The sequence below is a fragment of the Staurois parvus genome, unplaced genomic scaffold (assembly GCF_062004578.1).
Source record: "Staurois parvus isolate SC_StPar_1 unplaced genomic scaffold, SC_StPar_1.0 ptg000813l, whole genome shotgun sequence".
Taxonomy (NCBI): domain Eukaryota; kingdom Metazoa; phylum Chordata; class Amphibia; order Anura; family Ranidae; genus Staurois; species Staurois parvus.
In genome coordinates this window covers 2,653,524-2,679,783 of record NW_028318609.1, presented here as the reverse complement: position 1 = coordinate 2,679,783, position 26,260 = coordinate 2,653,524, and the positions used below count along the sequence as shown (strand labels likewise).

General features: G+C 45.3%; 2 protein-coding genes across 2 annotated transcripts in view; one reads left to right on the top strand and one right to left on the bottom strand.

Moving 5' to 3' along the window:
• Positions 1-16,886, bottom strand: part of SMIM5 (small integral membrane protein 5) — a 48,981-nt gene extending 32,095 nt beyond the window's left edge. Inside the window, exon 1 of the mRNA XM_089654888.1 lies at positions 16,791-16,886. The gene's annotated coding sequence lies outside the window, so the exon portion shown is untranslated. The remainder of the gene's footprint in view (positions 1-16,790) is intronic.
• RECQL5 (RecQ like helicase 5) overlaps positions 1-26,260 on the top strand; it is a 186,409-nt gene that overhangs the window by 103,651 nt on the left and 56,498 nt on the right. The window lies entirely within an intron of this gene.

The window sequence follows — 26,260 nt, the reverse complement described above, 5'->3', positions numbered from 1 at the left end:
TCGTGAGTCGGCAGGACTATGGGATGAACGACGTCATTCCTCTGTTGCACGTCCTGGAACAAATGCTGTTAACAATGGCTGGTCAGGGTGCGGTAGACGTGGCGCACAGATCTCAACGCCACATGACCCCTGTGGGGGCAGGACAGGAAGAAGAGGAGGAGGTAGAGGAGGACATTTGTGCTCAGGAATTATTGAGTGAAATGGGTGGTTTTTCCACTCAGCGGACAGGAGTGGAGGAGCAGGAGCATCTGGTAGAGGAGGAGGAGGAGACAGAGGACCCAGACGCACCGTGGCAGTATGCTGTGGAGATGGAGGCAGGGAGTCCCTCGCATTCCTTGGCACAAATGGCCCATAGCATGCTCGGTTGCTTGCGTAGCGACAGCCGAATAATAACCATCAGACAGAGGGATGACTTTTGGCTGTCCACCTTGTTGGACCCTCGCTACCGGTCCAAAATGGTGGCCTTTTTCACACCTGCTGAGAGGGAGGCCAAAATTACGTACTATAAAAACCACCTATGTAGTCAGTTGGTCTCTGCCTTTGTGCGCCAACGTCCATCCTCAGACACTGTGGGCCCTGTGCGCTCGCGTTCCGCTGGCATGGCAGCAGGGGAGGGGTGGGGTGGTAGGAGCAGTGGCAGCTCCACCAGCAGCGGCTGCCTCAGTCTGCAGTCGATGATGAGTAGCTTTCTTCACCAGCGCAGTGAGGAAACTACTAACCAGCCGCAGCAGCAGCAGCAGCATCAGGTGGACCTGGAGCAGGAGCTCAAACAACAGGCTTGGGCCTACTTGGACAGCACCCTGCCAACCGAGGTAGACAATCCCCTTGACTACTGGGCAACGAAACTTGACCTTTGGCCCCAACTAGCTGAATTTGCCCTTGAAAGGCTGTCATGCCCGGCCAGTAGCGTGGCATCGGAGCGCGTGTTTAGTGCGGCAGGAGGTATTGTAACTCCGCGGAGGACACGACTGTCCACCCAAAGTGTGGAGAGACTCACGTTTGTGAAAATGAATCAGGCGTGGATTAGTCTGGATTTCAAACCACCAGTTCCTGACACAACTGACTAAATCCGCCATGAATCATGCCTCAAACATGTGCCACTTTCAGGTCTCCTCACACTGCTGGTGTGTTTAATTTTTTGACATAGGGTGCTGGCAGATTACGGGCCTCCTATAGCTGCTGCCAGGCCCCTAATCTGCCATAGGCCCCTATATACCGCCTCCTCATGCTGCTGCCAAGTCCAGAGTCTGTCATGGGTCCCTGTATGGCCTCCCATTGCTGCTGTCTCCATCGCCACACTCTGCTGCCATGTGCCACTTTCAGGTCTCTTCACACTGCTGGTGTGTTAAATTTTTTGACATAGGGTGCAGGCAGATTACGGGCCTCACATAGCTGCTGCCAGGCCCCTAATCTGCCATGGGCCCCTATATACCGCCTCCTCATGCTGCTGCCAAGTCTAGAGTCTGTCATGGGTCCCTGTACGGCCTCCCATTGCTGCTGTCTCCATCGCCACACTCTGCTGCCATGTGCCACTTTCAGGTCTCCTCACACTGCTGGTGTGTAGAATTTTTTGACATAGGGTGCTGGCAGATTATGGGCCTCCTATAGCTGCTGCCAGGCCCCTAATCTGCCATAGGCCCCTATATACCGCCTCCTCATGCTGCTGCCAGGTCCAGAGTCTCTCATGGGTCCCTGTACGGCCTCCCATTGCTGCTGTCTCCATCGCCACACTCTGCCATGTGCCACTTTCAGGTCTCCTCACACACTGCTGGTGTGTAGAATTTTTTGACATAGGGTGCTGGCAGATTATGGGCCTCACATAGCTGCTGCCAGGCCCCTAATCTGCCATGGGCCCCTATATACCGCCTCCTCATGCTGCTGCCAAGTCCAGAGTCTGTCATGGGTCCCTGTATGGCCTCCCATTGCTGCTGTCTCCATCGCCACACTCTGCTGCCATGTGCCACTTTCAGGTCTCTTCACACTGCTGGTGTGTTAAATTTTTTGACATAGGGTGCAGGCAGATTACGGGCCTCACATAGCTGCTGCCAGGCCCCTAATCTGCCATGGGCCCCTATATACCGCCTCCTCATGCTGCTGCCAAGTCCAGAGTCTCTCATGGGTCCCTGTACGGCCTCCCATTGCTGCTGTCTCCATCGCCACACTCTGCTGCCATGTGCCACTTTCAGGTCTCTTCACACTGCTGGTGTGTTAAATTTTTTGACATAGGGTGCAGGCAGATTACGGGCCTCACATAGCTGCTGCCAGGCCCCTAATCTGCCATGGGCCCCTATATACCGCCTCCTCATGCTGCTGCCAAGTCCAGAGTCTCTCATGGGTCCCTGTACGGCCTCCCATTGCTGCTGTCTCCATCGCCACACTCTGCTGCCATGTGCCACTTTCAGGTCTCTTCACACTGCTGGTGTGTTAAATTTTTTGACATAGGGTGCAGGCAGATTACGGGCCTCACATAGCTGCTGCCAGGCCCCTAATCTGCCATGGGCCCCTATATACCGCCTCCTCATGCTGCTGCCAAGTCCAGAGTCTGTCATGGGTCCCTGTATGGCCTCCCATTGCTGCTGTCTCCATCGCCACACTCTGCTGCCATGTGCCACTTTCAGGTCTCTTCACACTGCTGGTGTGTTAAATTTTTTGACATAGGGTGCTGGCAGATTATGGGCCTCCTATAGCTGCTGCCAGGCCCCTAATCTGCCATAGGCCCCTATATACCGCCTCCTCATGCTGCTGCCAGGTCCAGAGTCTCTCATGGGTCCCTGTACGGCCTCCCATTGCTGCTGTCTCCATCGCCACACTCTGCCATGTGCCACTTTCAGGTCTCCTCACACACTGCTGGTGTGTAGAATTTTTTGACATAGGGTGCTGGCAGATTATGGGCCTCCTATAGCTGCTGCCAGGCCCCTAATCTGCCATAGGCCCCTATATACCGCTTCCTCATGCTGCTGCCAGGTCCAGAGTCTCTCATGGGTCCCTGTACGGCCTCCCATTGCTGCTGTCTCCATCGCCACACTCTGCCATGTGCCACTTTCAGGTCTCCTCACACACTGCTGGTGTGTTACATTTTTTGACATAGGGTGCTGGCAGATTATGGGCCTCCTATAGCTGCTGCCAGGCCCCTAATCTGCCATAGGCCCCTATATACCGCCTCCTCATGCTGCTGCCAGGTCCAGAGTCTCTCATGGGTCCCTGTACGGCCTCCCATTGCTGCTGTCTCCATCGCCACACTCTGCCATGTGCCACTTTCAGGTCTCCTCACACACTGCTGGTGTGTAGAATTTTTTGACATAGGGTGCTGGCAGATTATGGGCCTCCTATAGCTGCTGCCAGGCCCCTAATCTGCCATAGGCCCCTATATACCGCTTCCTCATGCTGCTGCCAGGTCCAGAGTCTCTCATGGGTCCCTGTACGGCCTCCCATTGCTGCTGTCTCCATCGCCACACTCTGCCATGTGCCACTTTCAGGTCTCCTCACACACTGCTGGTGTGTTACATTTTTTGACATAGGGTGCAGGCAGATTACGGGCCTCACATAGCTGCTGCCAGGCCCCTAATCTGCCATGGGCCCCTATATACCGCCTCCTCATGCTGCTGCCAAGTCCAGAGTCTGTCATGGGTCCCTGTATGGCCTCCCATTGCTGCTGTCTCCATCGCCACACTCTGCTGCCATGTGCCACTTTCAGGTCTCTTCACACTGCTGGTGTGTTAAATTTTTTGACATAGGGTGCAGGCAGATTACGGGCCTCACATAGCTGCTGCCAGGCCCCTAATCTGCCATGGGCCCCTATATACCGCCTCCTCATGCTGCTGCCAAGTCCAGAGTCTGTCATGGGTCCCTGTATGGCCTCCCATTGCTGCTGTCTCCATCGCCACACTCTGCTGCCATGTGCCACTTTCAGGTCTCTTCACACTGCTGGTGTGTTAAATTTTTTGACATAGGGTGCAGGCAGATTACGGGCCTCACATAGCTGCTGCCAGGCCCCTAATCTGCCATGGGCCCCTATATACCGCCTCCTCATGCTGCTGCCAAGTCTAGAGTCTGTCATGGGTCCCTGTACGGCCTCCCATTGCTGCTGTCTCCATCGCCACACTCTGCTGCCATGTGCCACTTTCAGGTCTCCTCACACTGCTGGTGTGTAGAATTTTTTGACATAGGGTGCAGGCAGATTACGGGCCTCACATAGCTGCTGCCAGGCCCCTAATCTGCCATGGGCCCCTATATACCGCCTCCTCATGCTGCTGCCAAGTCTAGAGTCTGTCATGGGTCCCTGTACGGCCTCCCATTGCTGCTGTCTCCATCGCCACACTCTGCTGCCATGTGCCACTTTCAGGTCTCCTCACACTGCTGGTGTGTAGAATTTTTTGACATAGGGTGCTGGCAGATTATGGGCCTCCTATAGCTGCTGCCAGGCCCCTAATCTGCCATAGGCCCCTATATACCGCCTCCTCATGCTGCTGCCAGGTCCAGAGTCTCTCATGGGTCCCTGTACGGCCTCCCATTGCTGCTGTCTCCATCGCCACACTCTGCCATGTGCCACTTTCAGGTCTCCTCACACACTGCTGGTGTGTAGAATTTTTTGACATAGGGTGCTGGCAGATTATGGGCCTCCTATAGCTGCTGCCAGGCCCCTAATCTGCCATAGGCCCCTATATACCGCTTCCTCATGCTGCTGCCAGGTCCAGAGTCTCTCATGGGTCCCTGTACGGCCTCCCATTGCTGCTGTCTCCATCGCCACACTCTGCCATGTGCCACTTTCAGGTCTCCTCACACACTGCTGGTGTGTTACATTTTTTGACATAGGGTGCAGGCAGATTACGGGCCTCACATAGCTGCTGCCAGGCCCCTAATCTGCCATGGGCCCCTATATACCGCCTCCTCATGCTGCTGCCAAGTCCAGAGTCTGTCATGGGTCCCTGTATGGCCTCCCATTGCTGCTGTCTCCATCGCCACACTCTGCTGCCATGTGCCACTTTCAGGTCTCTTCACACTGCTGGTGTGTTAAATTTTTTGACATAGGGTGCAGGCAGATTACGGGCCTCACATAGCTGCTGCCAGGCCCCTAATCTGCCATGGGCCCCTATATACCGCCTCCTCATGCTGCTGCCAAGTCCAGAGTCTGTCATGGGTCCCTGTATGGCCTCCCATTGCTGCTGTCTCCATCGCCACACTCTGCTGCCATGTGCCACTTTCAGGTCTCTTCACACTGCTGGTGTGTTAAATTTTTTGACATAGGGTGCAGGCAGATTACGGGCCTCACATAGCTGCTGCCAGGCCCCTAATCTGCCATGGGCCCCTATATACCGCCTCCTCATGCTGCTGCCAAGTCTAGAGTCTGTCATGGGTCCCTGTACGGCCTCCCATTGCTGCTGTCTCCATCGCCACACTCTGCTGCCATGTGCCACTTTCAGGTCTCCTCACACTGCTGGTGTGTAGAATTTTTTGACATAGGGTGCAGGCAGATTACGGGCCTCACATAGCTGCTGCCAGGCCCCTAATCTGCCATGGGCCCCTATATACCGCCTCCTCATGCTGCTGCCAAGTCTAGAGTCTGTCATGGGTCCCTGTACGGCCTCCCATTGCTGCTGTCTCCATCGCCACACTCTGCTGCCATGTGCCACTTTCAGGTCTCCTCACACTGCTGGTGTGTAGAATTTTTTGACATAGGGTGCTGGCAGATTATGGGCCTCCTATAGCTGCTGCCAGGCCCCTAATCTGCCATAGGCCCCTATATACCGCCTCCTCATGCTGCTGCCAGGTCCAGAGTCTCTCATGGGTCCCTGTACGGCCTCCCATTGCTGCTGTCTCCATCGCCACACTCTGCCATGTGCCACTTTCAGGTCTCCTCACACACTGCTGGTGTGTTACATTTTTTGACATAGGGTGCAGGCAGATTACGGGCCTCACATAGCTGCTGCCAGGCCCCTAATCTGCCATGGGCCCCTATATACCGCCTCCTCATGCTGCTGCCAAGTCCAGAGTCTGTCATGGGTCCCTGTATGGCCTCCCATTGCTGCTGTCTCCATCGCCACACTCTGCTGCCATGTGCCACTTTCAGGTCTCTTCACACTGCTGGTGTGTTAAATTTTTTGACATAGGGTGCAGGCAGATTACGGGCCTCACATAGCTGCTGCCAGGCCCCTAATCTGCCATGGGCCCCTATATACCGCCTCCTCATGCTGCTGCCAAGTCCAGAGTCTCTCATGGGTCCCTGTACGGCCTCCCATTGCTGCTGTCTCCATCGCCACACTCTGCTGCCATGTGCCACTTTCAGGTCTCTTCACACTGCTGGTGTGTTAAATTTTTTGACATAGGGTGCAGGCAGATTACGGGCCTCACATAGCTGCTGCCAGGCCCCTAATCTGCCATGGGCCCCTATATACCGCCTCCTCATGCTGCTGCCAAGTCTAGAGTCTCTCATGGGTCCCTGTACGGCCTCCCATTGCTGCTGTCTCCATCGCCACACTCTGCTGCCATGTGCCACTTTCAGGTCTCTTCACACTGCTGGTGTGTTAAATTTTTTGACATAGGGTGCAGGCAGATTACGGGCCTCACATAGCTGCTGCCAGGCCCCTAATCTGCCATGGGCCCCTATATACCGCCTCCTCATGCTGCTGCCAAGTCCAGAGTCTGTCATGGGTCCCTGTATGGCCTCCCATTGCTGCTGTCTCCATCGCCACACTCTGCTGCCATGTGCCACTTTCAGGTCTCTTCACACTGCTGGTGTGTTAAATTTTTTGACATAGGGTGCAGGCAGATTACGGGCCTCACATAGCTGCTGCCAGGCCCCTAATCTGCCATGGGCCCCTATATACCGCCTCCTCATGCTGCTGCCAAGTCCAGAGTCTGTCATGGGTCCCTGTATGGCCTCCCATTGCTGCTGTCTCCATCGCCACACTCTGCTGCCATGTGCCACTTTCAGGTCTCTTCACACTGCTGGTGTGTTAAATTTTTTGACATAGGGTGCAGGCAGATTACGGGCCTCACATAGCTGCTGCCAGGCCCCTAATCTGCCATGGGCCCCTATATACCGCCTCCTCATGCTGCTGCCAAGTCCAGAGTCTCTCATGGGTCCCTGTATGGCCTCCCATTGCTGCTGTCTCCATCGCCACACTCTGCTGCCATGTGCCACTTTCAGGTCTCTTCACACTGCTGGTGTGTTAAATTTTTTGACATAGGGTGCAGGCAGATTACGGGCCTCACATAGCTGCTGCCAGGCCCCTAATCTGCCATGGGCCCCTATATACCGCCTCCTCATGCTGCTGCCAAGTCTAGAGTCTGTCATGGGTCCCTGTACGGCCTCCCATTGCTGCTGTCTCCATCGCCACACTCTGCTGCCATGTGCCACTTTCAGGTCTCCTCACACTGCTGGTGTGTAGAATTTTTTGACATAGGGTGCTGGCAGATTATGGGCCTCCTATAGCTGCTGCCAGGCCCCTAATCTGCCATAGGCCCCTATATACCGCTTCCTCATGCTGCTGCCAGGTCCAGAGTCTCTCATGGGTCCCTGTACGGCCTCCCATTGCTGCTGTCTCCATCGCCACACTCTGCCATGTGCCACTTTCAGGTCTCCTCACACACTGCTGGTGTGTTACATTTTTTGACATAGGGTGCAGGCAGATTACGGGCCTCACATAGCTGCTGCCAGGCCCCTAATCTGCCATGGGCCCCTATATACCGCCTCCTCATGCTGCTGCCAAGTCCAGAGTCTGTCATGGGTCCCTGTATGGCCTCCCATTGCTGCTGTCTCCATCGCCACACTCTGCTGCCATGTGCCACTTTCAGGTCTCTTCACACTGCTGGTGTGTTAAATTTTTTGACATAGGGTGCAGGCAGATTACGGGCCTCACATAGCTGCTGCCAGGCCCCTAATCTGCCATGGGCCCCTATATACCGCCTCCTCATGCTGCTGCCAAGTCCAGAGTCTCTCATGGGTCCCTGTACGGCCTCCCATTGCTGCTGTCTCCATCGCCACACTCTGCTGCCATGTGCCACTTTCAGGTCTCTTCACACTGCTGGTGTGTTAAATTTTTTGACATAGGGTGCAGGCAGATTACGGGCCTCACATAGCTGCTGCCAGACATGTAATCTGCCATGGGCCCCCGTACCGACTCCTCATGCTGTGACGTTGCAACAAGGTGGAATTCAACCCTACATATGTTAGACCGCCTTTACGAACAGCTAAAGGCCATCACAGATTTCCTGATGTTAAAAGCGGATAAAGGTACTCCCTGTGTAACTTAGATGTCAGCCATTGGCAGCTCATGTGTGACACCTGCGCTTGCTCAGGCCCTTTGAGGAGGCCACGCTATTCGTGAGTCGGCAGGACTATGGGATGAATGAGGTCAAATCGGCCATGGGCCCCCGTACCGCCTGTTCACGCTGATGCTGGTCCCACAGTGTGACCTGGGTCCCTGTACGGCCTTCCATTGCTTCCACTCTGCCATGTGCCACTTTGAAATCTCCTCACACTCCTGCGGTTGTCCATTTTGTCATAGGTTGCTGGCAGATTACAGGCCTTCCATAGGTGCCACCAAGCCCCATATCGGCCATGGGCCCCCGTACCGCCTGGTCACGCTGCTGCTGGGCCCATAGTGTGACCTGGGTCCCTGTACCGCCTCCCATTGCTCCCACTCTGCCATGTGCCACTTTCAGGTCTCCTCACGCTCCTGCTGGTTTCCATTTTGTCATAGGTTGCTGTATGGCCTCCCATTGCTGCTGCCTCCACCGCCACACTGTGGCTCCAAACACTGGTTTTGGCCCCGTGACTGGCCAAAGGAGTGAAGTGTGCAGTGATTCTAAGATCGACGGCACTCATCTGCATGTCATACTGACAGACAGTATTATTTCTCTTCCCCAGCAGACTCCAAGGGCATTTAAATTAAAGGTACAGTGTTCTGCACTAATATTAAGTCTCTCTGAAGCCTAGAAACACCCTTTTTTAAGTTAAATTCACAGCGAATTTATTCGACTCGAATCGAATATTGTCCACGAATTCGCCGAATCAGTCGAATCGAATTTTTCATTTCTTCGCTCATCTCTACTTCTGATAGATCTTGACAGTACAGATGAGCTTGGGCATCATCTGAACTCATCTCTAGCAGAACTTCAAGTTCTTTCTCTTTTTATACTCCAGGGAGCTGTGTGCCGGGTCATTCCCACCCCGCAACTCATCTTCTTGTTTTCATGAGCTGCGGGGCTAGAATGACCCAACCCGCAAATCATTAACATCAAAAAAAGTGCAGTTTAAGAGTTCAGCTAGAGATGAGTTCAGAGGACATCTGAGTTCATTTCTACTTGGCAGCTGATTTTATTTGTGTCTGTGCACACAGACATGCATGGCTATAATACAAGAATACATGTGTTCTTGAACATCTGGTGGAAAAAAGCAATATGTTTCTGCAAGCAGCAGTATGAGAGGCAGTCATTACATCTCGCTCACAAGCATCTAGCTGGGGGCCACTGAATAAAAAAAAAAAAAAGATTTTTCTCACATATTCTGGAAGACAAGACCACATTTCCTTGCCTTTGTTCTTTATGTTAAGATTGTACAGGTATGAAAACATGACTAAGACTCACTGCTTGGGACAGTCCCAAATGAACACCTGGTTAGGACAGAAGATGGCTTCATCTCCATGCCTCTGTCCTTGTGGTTCCAATGTTTGGAGATCTATGTATCTATCTATCTATCTATGGAGATCTATGTAAAGCAAGTAATGGAGATGCAAGTAAAAAAAAAATAAATATATATATATATCCTACATATTAAGATATGCAAGCCTCAAAGAGGTGTGCATTGTATAGTAGACTAGGGGGAGTAGTGGGGTGACTAGGGCAGCCTTTCTCAACCAGGATGCCTTGAGGTTTCTTCAGGGGTGCCTTGGCAAAATGTCTAAAAATTGCCCAAAACTTGTATACAAGCCAGCGGGTGGAACAAGCCTGCCTTTTAGTTACACAAAGTCGCAGGTTTTCTTTGCACACCATTTATGGCCTGCTTGCCACCGGTGTCCTGACAAACAATGACATCATCAGTTGATAAGGTGGATGTCAGATGGGGTGCCTCAAGACTGTCCATAATTTTAAAGGGTGCCTTGATTGAAAAAAGGTTGAGAAACACTGGACTAGGATATTGGGTTTGCTTATAGGCATCTATGTCAGGTTGCACATGTATGATAGATGCACAGTGAACTGTTCATGTGTATTTTATAACTGAAAAATAGGTACCAGAAAGCTTTGGTTTACTTATCATATAGTCCTTGGGGTAAGCTTTTGTCTACTTTGGCTTAATTCCTCTTTCCAGGATTTGAACAAAGTTTTGCCCATTCTTGAACTTTGGCCAGATGCAATTGCCTACTAAAAGGGACAAGAGTCAAGTGTCTCCAGAGTATTTACTGTTGTTTATTTTCCTGTGTGCTGTTACCCCTGGTTCACATATTTGCATTCCTGCGGGGCTCATTTTGCACGGGCATGAGACCCCATTCATTGAATGGACTCCCGTGCCCCGGGACACGCAGGGAAGAAGTCCCTGCACTTCTTCTGAAAACGCAGCCCGCACGGGAACCTCGGTTCCCAGTGCGGTTGCGATTTCCAGTGCAGAAGGCGTGCCATTAGAATTAATGGTGCCAGCCCGCGGGTCCACATTCTTCTGTGCGGGTGGTGTGGCTGCACGGATTTTTGTGCGGATTCGCAGCCGCACCACCCGCACATATGTGAACCTAGCCTTCTACTGTGTTAATTAACCTCAGTTAAAACGTCTACACATTTTATGTTTTAAACATAAATTAAAGGCTTTTTGTGTATTTATTTTTTATTTTAACATATAAAAAAAATTTGCTGTATGTATATATTCTTATCCATGTGTGTTATTCTTTTTCAAAGAGCGTTTTTGTGTAAAGTTCATGATACATGTGCTGCAGTAGTAGCATTTACTCATTACTTATGCAGGCTCCACTTCCTACTTAGCAGTCCTGCATAGTGATTGTGCCTTGCTCAATCCAAGTCTACCAGTCTGGTCTGGCTGGTTGAGAACAATGCACTATTCATATGGTTGACATTTTATATCTAGTTTTTTTTTTTTTTTTTAAAGCTCCTCTAGTTGCTGCAAAATATAAAAGCAGATCTGGCTTCAAATTCAATGGCTTTCTCATTCACATATATGTTTGTGGCTGTAAACTGCCCAGATCTGTGTACTTCTGTGGCTGGAATGACTAGGTATTTACGATCAGCAGTGGATAGGAAACCTATACAGATCAATGACGGGCTGATGATGTGTGCGGTTGTTTGCATGTAATGCTGAAATGATGATTGTGTGCCTAGGGATGGATGAGTGGCTCTGTATGCAGGTCTGCTCATCGGTCCCTAACCCAGGTAATCTCTTCATGTATGCTTACATTCAAACAACTTCAAAGCCTCTGAGCCTATCTTTGATTTTTACAAGCTGAGTGGCTGCAGCTGAACGTAAACAACTGGCCATACCTGCCACAGAAATACACTGATCAGGGCTGTGGGATTACATTTATGACTGTTCTCTGCAGTACCGCTAATTTGGCACAAGATGTCCTCAGTCTTGCAAGCTCAATGACACCCACTGCCTGAGGGAACATTTCCAGGGAGATCTATAGTCCTTCCCTGTTACCTGTTGATCCTGCCAGTAGATCTTTTGATTTTCCACTTCCTGTAATAGGGTGGTAATGCTGTTCAGTTCTGAATGACCATGTATCACATGGACATACTTAAGTGTACACCTGTGGGAGGGCCAAGTTTGCCCACAGGGATGTACAGGTGTTTTGTGCATCCCCATGAAGGCAGTCCTATTCATTCACTGTTCTCTGCAGTACCGCTAATTTGGCACAAGATGTCCTCAGTCTTGCAAGCTCAATGACACCCACTGCCTGAGGGAACATTTCCAGGGAGATCTATAGTCCTTCCCTGTTACCTGTTGATCCTGCCAGTAGATCTATTGATTTTCCATTTCCTGTAATAGGGTGATAATGCTTTTCAGTTCTGAATGCCCATGTATCACATGGACATACTTAAGTGTACACCTGTGCAAGGGCCGAGTTTGCCCACACAGGATGTACAGGTGTATTGTGCATCCCCATGAAGGCAATCCTATTCATGTTAACTTGGACACAGCAGCTGCTCCCAATTTGTCATCCTGGTGTGTGTCCCCAAACTCACACTGTCTGCATTCAGGGACACGCGCTCGCCTCCACGAGAATGTCAGATTGTCTGTATAACCACTGAACAGGTGCACAGAACACATGTGCATGTTGTGCAGGCAAACATGGGTGAACAAGACCTTAACATTACAGCAGCTTTGTCACCCTGTGGACTGGGTAGTCAAAAACGGATATGTGGTTTTAGAGTACTTTTTGTAACCAAATAAAATTTAAAGCATAACTCCAGCTTACGCTTTTTAAGCAAAAAATGTTGGCAAAAATGTTTAAACTCTATGACTTACAGTAAAACTATAGTTACCTCTGCTTCAGTGGTCCAGTGCCTGTAAGGTCCTTCACCGGCATCTTCCGCTCAGTTTGTTTTGGGTGCAACATTCAACCAATCTTGATTGGCTAATGCGGGATGACATCTTGGCTAATGCAGGATGCACCCATCCCACCACACAGGCACTGTTCCAGACTGTAAACTAAACTGCGCATGCTCATCTCACTGTACATTCTACAGAAGACTATGAATATGCCGGTAGGTTTATTTTCTTGCAGAAGAGACATTGCATGTCTCTGCAATAAAGAGCCTGCCTGCTTACGGGTTTTATTATACATTTTAGTTCTGCCAGTATAATAGTTTGTCCAAATCCCTGAAACTACCACTTTTGCTAGGCAACTTAGTCTGCATGTAAATGTGAAGAAAAATATGGAGTCACATAAGAAATGGAATCCATATACTGAATATTATCATTACAGGAATTAACCTATTCAGTTACCAACATACAATCATTTTTGCATTTGTGGTTTTTAAAATAAAATTGAGATTTATTGTGTGCAGTACTTTAATGTTTACTAATATATAGAGGATACATTGGTCCATACTCCAGATTACGCACTGTCCACTTACTTGTATATGTACACATTTACATACATTTTTTTTCCAGGTATGCCTATGTATTTTTCAGCCCTTTCTCTGCTCCACAACACATTTTATAAGTAAGCTTCATGTTTGCCATATTTTTATTATATTTTTATTCAGTTCTGTACTCTATCTTCTTTGGACTGACTTATCATGACAATTCTAATTTGAGTATGGTGTTCATTTGTTATTTCTGTTTCCTGAACATCATCTGTCACAGTGTGTCACATTTTGTGATGATGTTATTTTCTACTTTCCTTGGCCTTGTGGTTTCCTCCTCGCCTTTGTGTGTTGCCTTAGTCACATTGCATTTGTTTGATGCTATGATGCCCCACAGGCAGGGCAGGGAATGTGCTACTCCCAAGCTTTCCTCCAATATAATGAATAGGGTTGCAGCAAACAGCTAAGGACATTGATGGGTGGCATTTGTTACTAACCAAAATAAAAAAACTTGCACAACTACAATCAGTGAAACTACTTGGATTTGCTAGAGATAGCTTTCATTGGCTGCACTCTTAAAGGACAAATGTACAGGTGTTTCTATTTGCATAGCTCCTCCATAGAATACTGGTTTGCTGACTATTCTCTGGCTTCAATAGTTTGAGTCACTGAGTCATGCTGATTGCAAATTAAGAACTGATCTAGATAATTTTTCCAGATTAGTGCCTCAAAAAAATGTTAAAACATTGGATCAGAATGGGAGCCAGGCAACTAGCAATAACAGGAGTCACCAGTGGTTGTCCCTTAGTACGAGTTTCTAGCAAAAGGCTACTTTACCCAATGCACACGATGCGTTTGATAGATAATAGGTTTCTGCAACCGCTGTGCAGTATCAGGCAGGGACACTCTCCGGAAGAGATGCTGACCATAAGTGTTTTGTAGATGGCTGCCACTCAGAGGGATGGGGTAAAGTTGCCTTTTTACTAGTGGCACACCGGAATGAAAATTCTAGTGCCGAAACTGAAAATTCTAAATGCACTTGGCTGAAAACCGAAACCGAAATGTGCAGTTTTTAAAAATGAATATATATTTTTTGGAAAAAAACAAACTATATATACCCCAATTTTTTTTTGTAAAATATGAAAGAGGATGTTACGGCGAGTAAATAGATACCCAATATGTATCGCTTTAAAATTGCGCACGGTCGTGGAATGGCATTAAAATGCGGTACTTAAAAATCTCCATGGGTGATGCTTTAAAAATATCTACAGGTTACCAGTGTAAAGTTACAGAGGAGGTCTAGTGCGAGAATTATTGCTCTTTCTCTGATGTTTATGGCGATATCTCATGTGTGTGGTTTGAACACCATTTACTTATGTGGGTATGACCTACGTATGTGTTCACCACTACGTGAGAGGACGGGGGCACTTTAAACTTTTTTTTTTATTATTATTATTCATTTAATGTTTTTTTTTTTTTGGTTTTTTTTTTGCACTGTCCCTTTAAAAAAATTTTTTAATCACTTTTATTCTTATCACAAGAAATGCATGCATCTCTTGTGATAGAAATAATTAGTGACAGATCTTCTTTATGGAGAGACATGGGGTCAATAAGACCCCACATCTCTCCTCTGCAATGTAAAGCATTAAATAAAAAAAAAGCATTGATCTAGTGCTTTAAAAAAAAAAAAAAAAAACATGGCCGGAACCGGAAGTGACATCGCTCCGGTCCTACAAGGGCATAGAGATGAGTGGAGGCCATGTTTCCTTCACTCATCTCTATGCTCAGCGCTGGGATTGTTCGATGGTTTCTCAGGTAAGGCTGAGAACCACCAAGTGGCGGGCGAAGGGCAGGTTTTTTTCGGCACCTGTATCAGTGCTTTTTTCATTTCGGCTGACGGTTGAAAGGGGTATTTTCAGCCACCGAAATTTCGGTGCATCCCTACTTTTAACATTCGTTCAGCGAATCCACTAGGGTGACACAAGCCTTGTGCTGGTAATTAAATGATAATGTCACCAAAGTCTTTGTAGATTTGTCATAACTATATACAGTAGAAAAAGCTCTCCTCCGAAGGCACAAGCAATAACAAAGAGATTTTGGGTAATCAAATCTTGCCTTCCTTCACCCAAAAGAGGGAAAAATAAAAGGCTTTGAGGTGACTTCTGAATATTCAATATTTATCAGATACTTTGTTTCACGTCTTATTTGCCAGCTTCATAGCTCAGCTTAAAGCCCAACTCCAGTTAAAAAATTAAAAATAATAAATTTGCCACCTAGTAGTTTTTAATTAAAAAAACAGTTTTCACTGCAAAACTTACCTAGTCTCTGGTTCTGTCCTCTGCAGGCTCACTTCTCTGAAGTCTAGAGGGGAGACTCTCAGGATGAAACTGACGCGTTTCGAAGGGTGATCCCTTCTTCCTCAGAGCTCTGAGGAAGAAGGGATCACTCTTCAAAACATGTCAGCTTCTCCCCTCTAGATGGGACCTGCACGTGTCTGCTATCCCAGTGCACTGATGTTGGATTTCTATATGCTTTTATTATTGCTACTTAGTGAGTATATATCTCAATTTAATAAATTCACCCTTTACTTACTGAGGTAATGTGCAAGGTTGGTGCACTTTTGTTTTTGTTCTTTGTTACAACCAATATAAGGAGGTTCCTACTCTCCCTGTTATAAAATATTTTTAAATATATATATGATTAAGAATTTGCAGTGATGGACAAGAAGACCCACAACTTGAAGGTGTATAAAAACAGAGCAAGAAAGAGGGAGTACTCAATATATGGGAATCCAGGTGACCACTGAGCTCCACATAAAAATAACATATCACTTGCAGGTGGACTAACACTCTTATGAGCAGAAATGCAGTTTTGTATATTAATATTCTCCTTAATTAGATATCTTCAATTGTTATAAAGATATGGGATTTTCTTTCATCAGTGTTTTCAGTCCCCCATTCATGTAAGTGTCTTCTGTTTTCCTTTTATTGGATAGGGATGAATAGCAGCACTCTTCCTGTCTGCACCTGTTGAAAGTTAATAGCTTGCAGTGAAGCGCATTGTTCAGATACAACTGTTCTACCATAGGTTGCACGGAACGGTCACAGACTGCTTTAGGTCATGTACATGCTTTTGTATACCCCAGATCTTTATTGCAATCACTGCTATAAGGTCCCAGGAAGGTTTTTAATTCCACTGATTTAAAACGTTTTGTCAAAGTTGCAAATGATGTGAATTGCAGAGAAATCCAAATCAGCATTTGTAATGTTCAGAGCTATGAGCTCTTCCAGCACTTAGTAATAAAATGACAACACTAGTATTTGGCAGGATCTGTTGGCGTGTACATGACTTACATGGACCATACTCAGCAGGAATGAATTCCGTGACTACTCACAGCCAAGATATCTGTAAACACACTACTATTCCATGTTCTGCAAGCCTGGAGTTTTCACCCTTCCTGTGGTTGTGCTCTGTCGGACCCCAGGCAAATAAGAAAATTCAAGAAGATCTACAGATCATGAGATAAACTATGCTTTTTGTATTCTTTTTATGATATTGTTCTGTCCAAGAATGCAGGTTACATCCCAAGGAGGTTGCAAGTCATTAATGTCTGACTTCTCTTTACTTTTTTTTAGTTCTGATCCCTGCATGATTTATTAGAAACAGCAAACTAGTGAATCCTGCAAGTCAGTGAAGTTTGTCAAAGCAAATAAAAGTACATAGAAGATGTAAAAGCTGCACATGGTGAGGCTTACCCTGCACTCCAGAACTGCTCTGTCCCTTGTCACCCCATGCAGCCAGCAGTTGCTTGGTGCTCCCTGACAGCTTGTCTCTACCCTTAGCAGTGCCTGGCTAATTCCGTTGCCTAAGAGATGGGAGGTTTTAAATTACACTTGTACAGAAAGGGGAGGAAAGGAGGTTTGTCTGAGGGTGTGCTTTGACATGAGAGGGTGGTAGTAGAAAACAGCTGGGACTGGCTTATGGCTTGACTGTTGTGAATGTCACGTTTCTTCTTTCTGGGCTACTGTCATTGTGCACGTTGTATTTGTCATTCATCCTGTTTCTGTGTAGTGAGGCTGGCTCTTACAATTCATCAAAAGTGCCCATTCTGATGCTTTGTGTCTAGCATAACCACAGTCACAGAGGCATGTTGTATGCAAACTGGAGAAACAAAGGTGTCACTCACAGACACTCATCATTTGCTGCAATGTTCAAAAACAACAGTGCTGCACTTGCCCCTTCTTTTTGTGCATTTTGCTTTCTGTTCCCAAGGTTTAATGTAATTGGAGAGACCAGACACTTATAACTCATGAGCAGGTTATGTGTAATTAACAGAATAGATGCACACAAATGTAAATGACCCCTTTTACTTTCTAAAAATATCAGGTTAATAGCACATCTGTTCCAGTGCCTGTTGCTTGTGTACAGAAGCTTCTTGTGTAGCTTAGGACACATTGCCTCTGAAAGACGCTTTTCTTCAGTCTGCAAGCCGACACCCAGAGTTTAATTTCTTTGAGGTCAAGCTGTGAAAGAAATCATTGTGGCTTTATACATTTCAGCTACTTCCCAGGAACTGGCTGGACGTCTCCAACAACATTAAATGAAGCTTTGTCCTGTCACCTCCAGTGCCTTTATAGGGAGTGGTTCTACAGCTATAGTACACCTTAAACCAAACCTTTTTTCTTTGAATAGAGTAGGAAGGGTGTTTTTTTGTCTTTTCTTTTTTCAATCTGTGTCCCATTGGGGATATTTCACTTCACTTCCTGTCCTGTAGACATGACAGGAAGTAAGAGTAAGTTCTTCAAAGTGAGGAAAACCCACTCGTAGACATGATTGGAAGGAAGAGTAAGTTCTCCAAAGTGAGGAAAACCCACTCATAGACATGATTGGAAGGAAGAGTAAGTCTTCAAAGGGAGGAAAACCCACTCGTAGACATGATTGGAAGTAAGAGTAAGTCTTCAAAGGGAGGAAAACCCACTCGTAGACATGATTGGAAGGAAGAGTAAGTCTTCAAAGGGAGGAAAACCCACTCGTAGACATGATTGGAAGGAAGAGTAAGTTCTCCAAAGTGAGGAAAACCCACTCGTAGACATGATTGGAAGGAAGAGTAAGTTATTCAAAGTGAGGAAAACCCACTCGTAGACATGATTGGAAGGAAGAGTAAATTATTCAAAGTGAGGAAAACCCACTCGTAGACATGATTGGAAGGAAGAGTAAGTTCTCAAAAGTGAGGAAAACCCACTCATAGACATGATTGGAAGGAAGAGTAAGTTCTCCAAAGTGAGGAAAACCCACTCGTAGACATGATTGGAAGTAAGAATAAGTTCTTAAAAATTAGGAAAACTCACTCTTAGACAATTATCTTTCGAACACGATCCTTTTTGGAAGATTTCCTCCTTGCTCCTCCCTGGTATCAGCTCAGAATATTGGATTTTTGGTGACACAGGTTGCCAAGACAAGTGAGTCAATTTCTCTAGAGGGGACACAGTAATAAAATTCTGGCAGGGATTCTAATCACTTCATAGAAAGGTTAGGCTCCATGCACACTAGGGTTTTTTTTTTTAATATTATACAGTATTTATATATCGCCAAAAGGTTTGCTCAGTGCTGTACATTGTAGTGGGGGACAGTACATGCAACAATACAGTAACAAAACAATACACGAGGGGTTTGAGGGCCCTGCTCTTTCGAGCTTACAATCTAGGAGTTTTTTTTTTTTTTTTTTTTAAGTACCAGTAAAGTCCACTTTATGATCTTTTACCTACAGGTTAGCTTGCTTATAATAAAGCTTACTTGTAGGTAAAATGAATATCTCCTAAACATGCACCTTTTAGTAGATATTCCTCATTTTTGGCAGCTGATGCATGTGGTTACCATGGTCAGTTTTTGTTCATTTATGTAAAATCTTTAAAAAAAAAACCTGTTTTAATAACAGCTAAAAAATGTTAATTGGAGTCTGGTAGAGTTCATGCAATACCTATAAAAGCATCATAAACAAAATAGTAAACAATGTGTATCTGAAGGTAAACCATTATTATTATTATTAGGCTCCACGCACTTTTTTTTTTTTTTTTTTTTTTTTTTAAAGCTCAAAAAACGCTGGTAATTGCATTTTTTTATAGTTGCGTTTACCATTTTTTTTCTCTGTCAGAAAAGCACTCCCAAAAACTCTACAAAAACAATTTTTTTTCCCCTGCTCCTAAATGCTGAATCTTTAAAAACAATACTAGCCTTAAACAGTGTACATAGATACATAGGATAACACTGTTTAGCTTCCTGGAGCACAAATAAGTGCTGATAACAATTTATAGGAGCTTAAAGTGGTAGTAAACTGCAGCTTAAAAAAAAAAGTCCCCTGCAAGGCAATTACATAATATGCTAGTATACATCACACACTAGCACATTATGAAACACAGGTCCATATATATTTGGACACAGGCACAATTTTCATACTTTTGGCTCTGTATGCCACCAGAATAAATTAAAACGAAACAATCCAAATGAATTTGAAGTGCAGACTTTCAGCTTTAACCTCTTCCCAATTGTGCTATAGTTGAAAGACAGCTACAACGCGACACCTCCAGCGCCGTGCACCCAGCGCCTACGGACACAGCTGATCACAGTGGCCTTTTACAATGTGATCAGGTATGTCCAATAACACAACAGATCACTGGGTAAATACAGTTGCCATTTATCGGCTGCACTTTCCTCATGCTGTCACAGCGTGAGGAAAGTACTGCCAATAACCGGTAATTGTCAGAACAGAGATCGGCACTGATGATCAGTGCCCAGCAGTGCTGCCCATGAGTGCCCAGAAGTGCCACTCATCAGTGCTGCCCATCAGTGCCACCTACCAGTGCAGCATCATCAGTGCCGCCTATCAGTGCTGCCTATCCGTTCCACTTCATCAGTGCCTATCAGTGCCCATCCTTTCTGATGCTTTGCCAGGCTCTAATTGCAGCTGTCTTCAGTTGTTCTTTGTGGGTCTTTCTGCCTTTTAGTTTTGCCTTCAGCAAGTGAAATGCATGCTCAATTGGGTTGAGATCAGGTGATTGACTCAACCATTGCAGAATATTCCACTTCTTTTCCTTCAAAAGCTCCTGGGTTCTTTTTGTGTTGCAATGTTTTGGATCATTGTCCATCTGTACTGTGAAGCGCCGTCCAATCAACTTTGTGCATTTGGCTGAATCTGGGCTGACCGTATATCTCTAAACACTGCAGAATTCATCCAGCTGCTTCTGTCTTCGGTCATATCATCAATAAACACCAATGACCCAGTGCCACTGGAAGCCATGCATGCCCATTCCATCCACCATGTTTTACAAATGACGTTCCAAGCCTTCTCCACACTTTTTTCTTTCTGTCATTCTGGTACAGATTAATCTTAGTTTCATCCATCCAAAGAATTGTTTTCCAGAACTGGTCTGGGTTTTTTAGATGTTTTTTTGGCAAAGTCTAATCTGGCTTTTCTATTCTTCAAGTTTATGGATGGTTTGCACCTTGTGGTGAACCCTCTGTATTTGCTATCCTGAAGTCTTCTGTTGATTGTAGACTGTGGCAATGATACGCCCACCTCCTGGAAAGTGTCCTTCACTTGTCTGGATGTTGTGAATGGGTTTTCCTTTACCATAGAGAGGATCCTGTTATCTTCCGTGGACGTCCATGCCTTTTTTATGTTGCTGAGCTCACCAGAGCGTTCTTCTTTCCTCAAAATGTACCAAAATGTTGATTTGGCCACTCCTAATGTTGCTGCTATCTCTCTGATGGATTTGTTTAATTTTTGAAGCCTTACAATGGCCTGCTTCACTTGCATGGACAGCTCCTTTGAACACATGATGCAGGTTCACAGCAATATTGTAGATTCCAAATGCAAATACCACACTTAGAATCAACTCCAGATCTTTTACCTGCTTAATTGATGAAGAAATAATGGAGTAGCCCACACCTGGCCATGAAACAGCTTTTGATTCAATTGTCCAATTACTTTTGGTCCCTTGAAATAGAGGGGGTGCCTACTCTTAAGTGCTGTAATTCCTAAACCCTTCCTCCAATTTGGATGTATGTACCCTCAAATTAAACTTGAGAGTATGCACTTTCAGCCCATATCCATTATATACCTATAGCGTGAAGATGTTTTGGTAAATACCAGAAAACCTAAAATTGTGCCTGTGTCCAAATATATATAGACCTCGCTGTACTTAGCTTAAAACAAAGCCCTCCAGTGGTGCACTGTCACTGCTGACAGGTCTTCCTTCCGGGTTTGCGAGCTCTGGCCTTCTGACTGGCTGAGTCGTGATGACATCGCTCCCACACATGCGTGGGGGAGTCATGAGCCACAGCACAGTGCTCTGAAGGAACGGCATACTCAGTGACATCAGGAAGGAAGACCAGGGGAAGATGGAAGCCCTGTCAGCGGTAACAGTGTTTTTTATCCAGCATTATTTCAGCGGTTTTTGAATTGATAAAAAAAAAGCTAGTGTGTATGGAGCCTAATAATAATGCTTTACCTTCAGATGCACTTTGTTTATTATTTTGTTTGATGATTGCCAGACTCCAATTAACATTTTTTAGCAGTTTTTTTTTGTTTTGGATAAAGATTTTACATAAGTGAATAAAAGCTGATCATTATAAGCACCCCTGTCAGTGTTAAATGGTTCCTCTCAGTCCCATGCCAACATTTGCTGCACAGCTTGGTCTGTTAAAGGAATTTGAAACATAACAAAATCAACAGGTGAAAAAAAGAACAATTTACAGGGGGGACTGCTTTTTTTTATCAGTAGTGACAGATGTCATCCCATGTCACTATTTGAAAACAGCGCAGTCATTTTGGGCTCCACCTACATGGCCGCCTTGTGCATTTACAGCTTTCTGTGAATGAATGCCTACAAGTACCATCAGCAGTTGTGGCTGTCAGCTTGTTGTTCTCAGTGAACTGGGAGGGTGCTGGTGGGCGCTCTGGTAGTACACTGATCTTCCTGCTGTCAAGTAACTGCTTCCTGCTGTCTCAGCAGTCTGCAGGAGCCTGAGATTGGCCCCACAATTTGCTGATCACAGGTGCAATACTCTGTAGGCTCCTTAGAAAAAAATAATAAATGCACATTTTTTTAACCTGATAAAAAATATGCACTTATTTTTTCTTGCAAATTATGAACTTATTCTTTAATGCCTCTCTGCCCAGCATCACCTTTTTTTTTTCTTCTTTCTTTTTTTCAGCTACTCGCAGTAAAAAAGGTACCTAGCATTGATATGTGAACAGTCCTGATTAGCTGCTATCCGTACACAGCCACAGGAATCTGTAGATTCTTGCCACAGGGATTTGCCGTGTAACTAAATGCCTGTGTGAATGCAGCCTCAAAGTAGAGCTATAGGCAAAACCTTTTTTATTATTTTTGGTTTTTTAAGTATATAAACCCCCCCCCCCCCCTCCGTAAGGTTTATTTTTGCCATCTTTGTCCCATTGGGGAGATTTAGCTTCACTTCCTGTCCCAAAGCCAAAACAGGAAGTGAGGAAATCCTTGCTAAAAACAAGGAATCTCTTCGGGATGCCTAGGTCACTAGAACTAGTGTCCCAATTGGAAGATTTCCCCGCTGTGGACTACCGAAAATGTGGGATTTCGATTCCCGACCATGGCGCCTCCTGCATGGAGTTTGCGTGTTCTCCCTGTGCTTGCGTGGATTTCCTCCGGGTGCTCCGGTTTCCTCCCACACTCCAAAGACATGCTGGTAGGTTAATTGGATCCTGTCTAAATTGGCCCTAATACAGTTGTGTTCAAAATAATAGCAGTGTGTTGAAAAAAGTGAATAAAGCTCAAAATCCTTCTAATAGCTTTTATTTCCATACACACAAATGCATTGGGAACATGAAGAAAAATATATCAAATTTGTGTTGTTCCTCTAAAGAAATTGAAGAAAAGTGAATATTAGACTGTTCAAAAAATAGCAGTGTTTGTATTCTTCTTTACAAACTCAAACATTCACTATATAAACTGAAAAATGTTTGAAGATTTTGTTCTCCTTTGAATCACTTAATGAATATTTAGTTGTATAAGCACTGTTTCTGAGAACTGCTGTACATCTGTGTTGCATGGAGTCAACCAACTTCTGGCACCTGTGAACAGATATTCCAGCCCAGGATGATTGGACTACATTCCACAGTTCTTCTCTATTTCTTGGTTTTGCCTCAGAAACTGCATTTTTGATGTCACCCCACAGGTTTTCTATTGGATTAAGATCTGGGGATTGGGCTGGCCACTCCATAATGTCAATCTTGTTGGTCTGGAACCAAGATGTTGCATGTTTACTGGTGTGTTTGGGGTCGTTGTCTTGTTGGAACACCCATTTCAAGGGCATTTCCTCTTCAGCATAAGGCAGCATGACCTCTTCAAGTATTCTGATGTATTCAAACTGATCCATGATCCCTGGTATGCGATAAATAGGCCCAACACCGTAGTATGAGAAACATCCCCATATCATGATGCTTGCGCAACCATGCTTCACTGTCTTCACAGTGTACTGTGGCTTGAATTCAGTGTTTGGGGGTCGTCTGACAAACTGTCTCCGGCCACTAGACCCAAAAAGAACAATCTTACTTTCATCAGTCCACAAAATGTTGCGCCATTTCTCTTTAGGCCAGTCAATGTGCTCTTTGGCAAATTGTAACCTCTTCAGCACATGTCTTTTTTTCAACAGTGGGACTTTGCGGGGGCTTCTTGCAGATAGCTTGGCTTTACATAGGTGTCTTCTAATTGTAACAGTACTCACAGGTAACTTTAGAGCTTCTTTGATCTTCCTGGAGCTGATTGTTGGCAGAGTCCTTGCCATTTTGGCTATTCTTCTATCCATTTGAATGGTAGTTTTTCGCTTTCTTCCACGTCTTTCAGGTTTTGGTTGCCATTGTAAAGCATTTGCGATCATTTTAGCTGAGCAGCCTATCATTTTCTGTACTGCTTTATATTTTTTCCCCTCTCCAATCAACTTTTTAAACAAGTTACGCTGTTCTTTTGAACAATGTCTGGAACAACCCATTTTCCTGAGAATTTCAGAGAGAAATGCACTGTAACCAGCATGTACAACATTTGCTGCCTTCCTTCCTTAAATAAGGGCAATAATTGCCACCTGTTTTTCAAAGAATGAATGACCTCACTAATAGAACTCCACACTGCTATTATTTTGAACATGCCCCTTTCAATTAGTGATTCAATTACACAGAATCAGCAGCATGCATGTCATGACTGTTGGGTCTGTTGGATTTCTATTACTCTACTACACCTCCTAGTAAATTATTTGCCATGTAGAAATATCATTTCTACCAAAACCAGTGATTGATCAGGTTAGTGATGTCTGACTGCTATTATTTTGAACACAACTGTATGTGTATGTATGAATGTAAGTTAGGGACCTTAGATTGTACACCCCTTGAGGGTTAGGGACTGATGTGAATGTTCAATATATATATGTGTAAAGCGCTACGTAAACTGACAGCGCTATATAAGTACCTGAAATAAATAAATCATTTTCTTTTACTTTCACTTTTAATGATAATGGTACACAGGACAAATAGAGGGGTAAATCTCCCAAACATGGGGTACAGATGGCAATAAAAGCTTGACAGGTCTTCTAATCCATCTCCACTCTATCCAAAACTAAAAAAAAACGTTTTTCCTTTAGTTATAATTCAATGAGAAAAGCTCCTTGAATTTGATTGACTGACCCTTAAATTCTACATGAATATGTTTAAAAGAGAAGTTTGGAATTTTTTTTTCTTTAATCATACTTGTATAGTTGGATTCAGCATCGATCTGATGCCACATCTGTTCCTGCTGGCTCTAAGGCTGAGAACTGAGCGATCGGGCATCGCTGATCACTAATTTCTTCCTGCCGGGCCCAAACAGAGAGCAGTGACAGTTAGTCACCGCTGTCTGCTCTGTCCCTCCCACGCCGCCCCCCCCAGTGCTCACTGGAGTGCTGAACTGTGGAGGGGGAAGGAGTGGCTGGCTCATGCTATCAGCAGATTGGTGAGAATCTGAGCCAGATGCCATTCCAGACACCTGGGTGGATCCCGACTTTACAGTCATTCTTTCCCCAGCCTGGACCAGTTGAGTGACAGCAGCGAACAGCAGACTTTATCCTGCTGTCAGCTGAAAACGGGTCACAGGAGTGCAGAAATAATGAGCGTTGGCTTTACTTCTCCTTTAACCTTGCTATTATGCTGCGTATGGTTGGTTTTTGTTTGTGTTTGTTAACTACAAGTCCCTGCTTATTGCTAGGAATCTAATCCAAAGCTTTGCTGTCCATGTACTCTGTCTTTACAGATCATTTCTTTTGGTTTTGTTCCAGTAATGCTGGAAAATACTGTACGTCTGTTTCATGAAAAGGTTAGCCCAATTGTCTTTGTTGTTTGCTAGTAAATTGGCACAACATAATATCCCAAACCATTACCCTGAGGCTTTTAACAAGCATCCCATTGCGGAACAGCGAAGCATATTATTAACCACTTCCCGTCCGAAATCTGTGAATGATCACAGAGGTCACATGGTACAAGTCTATTCACAACAGCCTTGTACCATGTGACAAGCTGTGACCAATGACAGCTGTCACAATATTTCTCAATGGCTGCAAGAATGATTGCTTTTATAGCCTTTATGGGTATAAAAGCAATCAGTGTAAAAAAAGAAAAAAAAATCTTCATCACCCCCCACAAGCAGTACAGTGTCACTATGGTGACACTACCCCCCACAAGCAGTACAGTGTCACTATGGTGACACTGTACTGCTAGGATGACAGTATGTTAAAAAAAAAACCAAAAATTTATATTAAAAAAATGTAAAAAGAATTTAGAAAAATTATAATTTTTGGTTATAAACTAATTTGGGTTATTTTTTTTTACTAAAACGATAGATGAATACATTTTGGCCAAGATTTATGAAGAAAGATTATTTATTTGCAAAATTTTATAAGAAAAACACTTTTTTTTTTAAACGTTTACACTTTTTCATTTGTATAGCAAAAAAATAAAAATCCCAATGGTAAATAAATACCACCGAAATAAAGTTTTATTTGTCTCAAAAAAAATGCTAAACAATTCATATGGGTACAGTGTTGCATGACCGTGCAATTGTCATTCAAAGTGTGATAGCACTGAAAACTGGCCTGGACAGGAAGGGGGTGAAAGTGTACGAACTTGAAGTGGTTAAAGAGAACTGACTTTAGCACATGTCTGAAAACT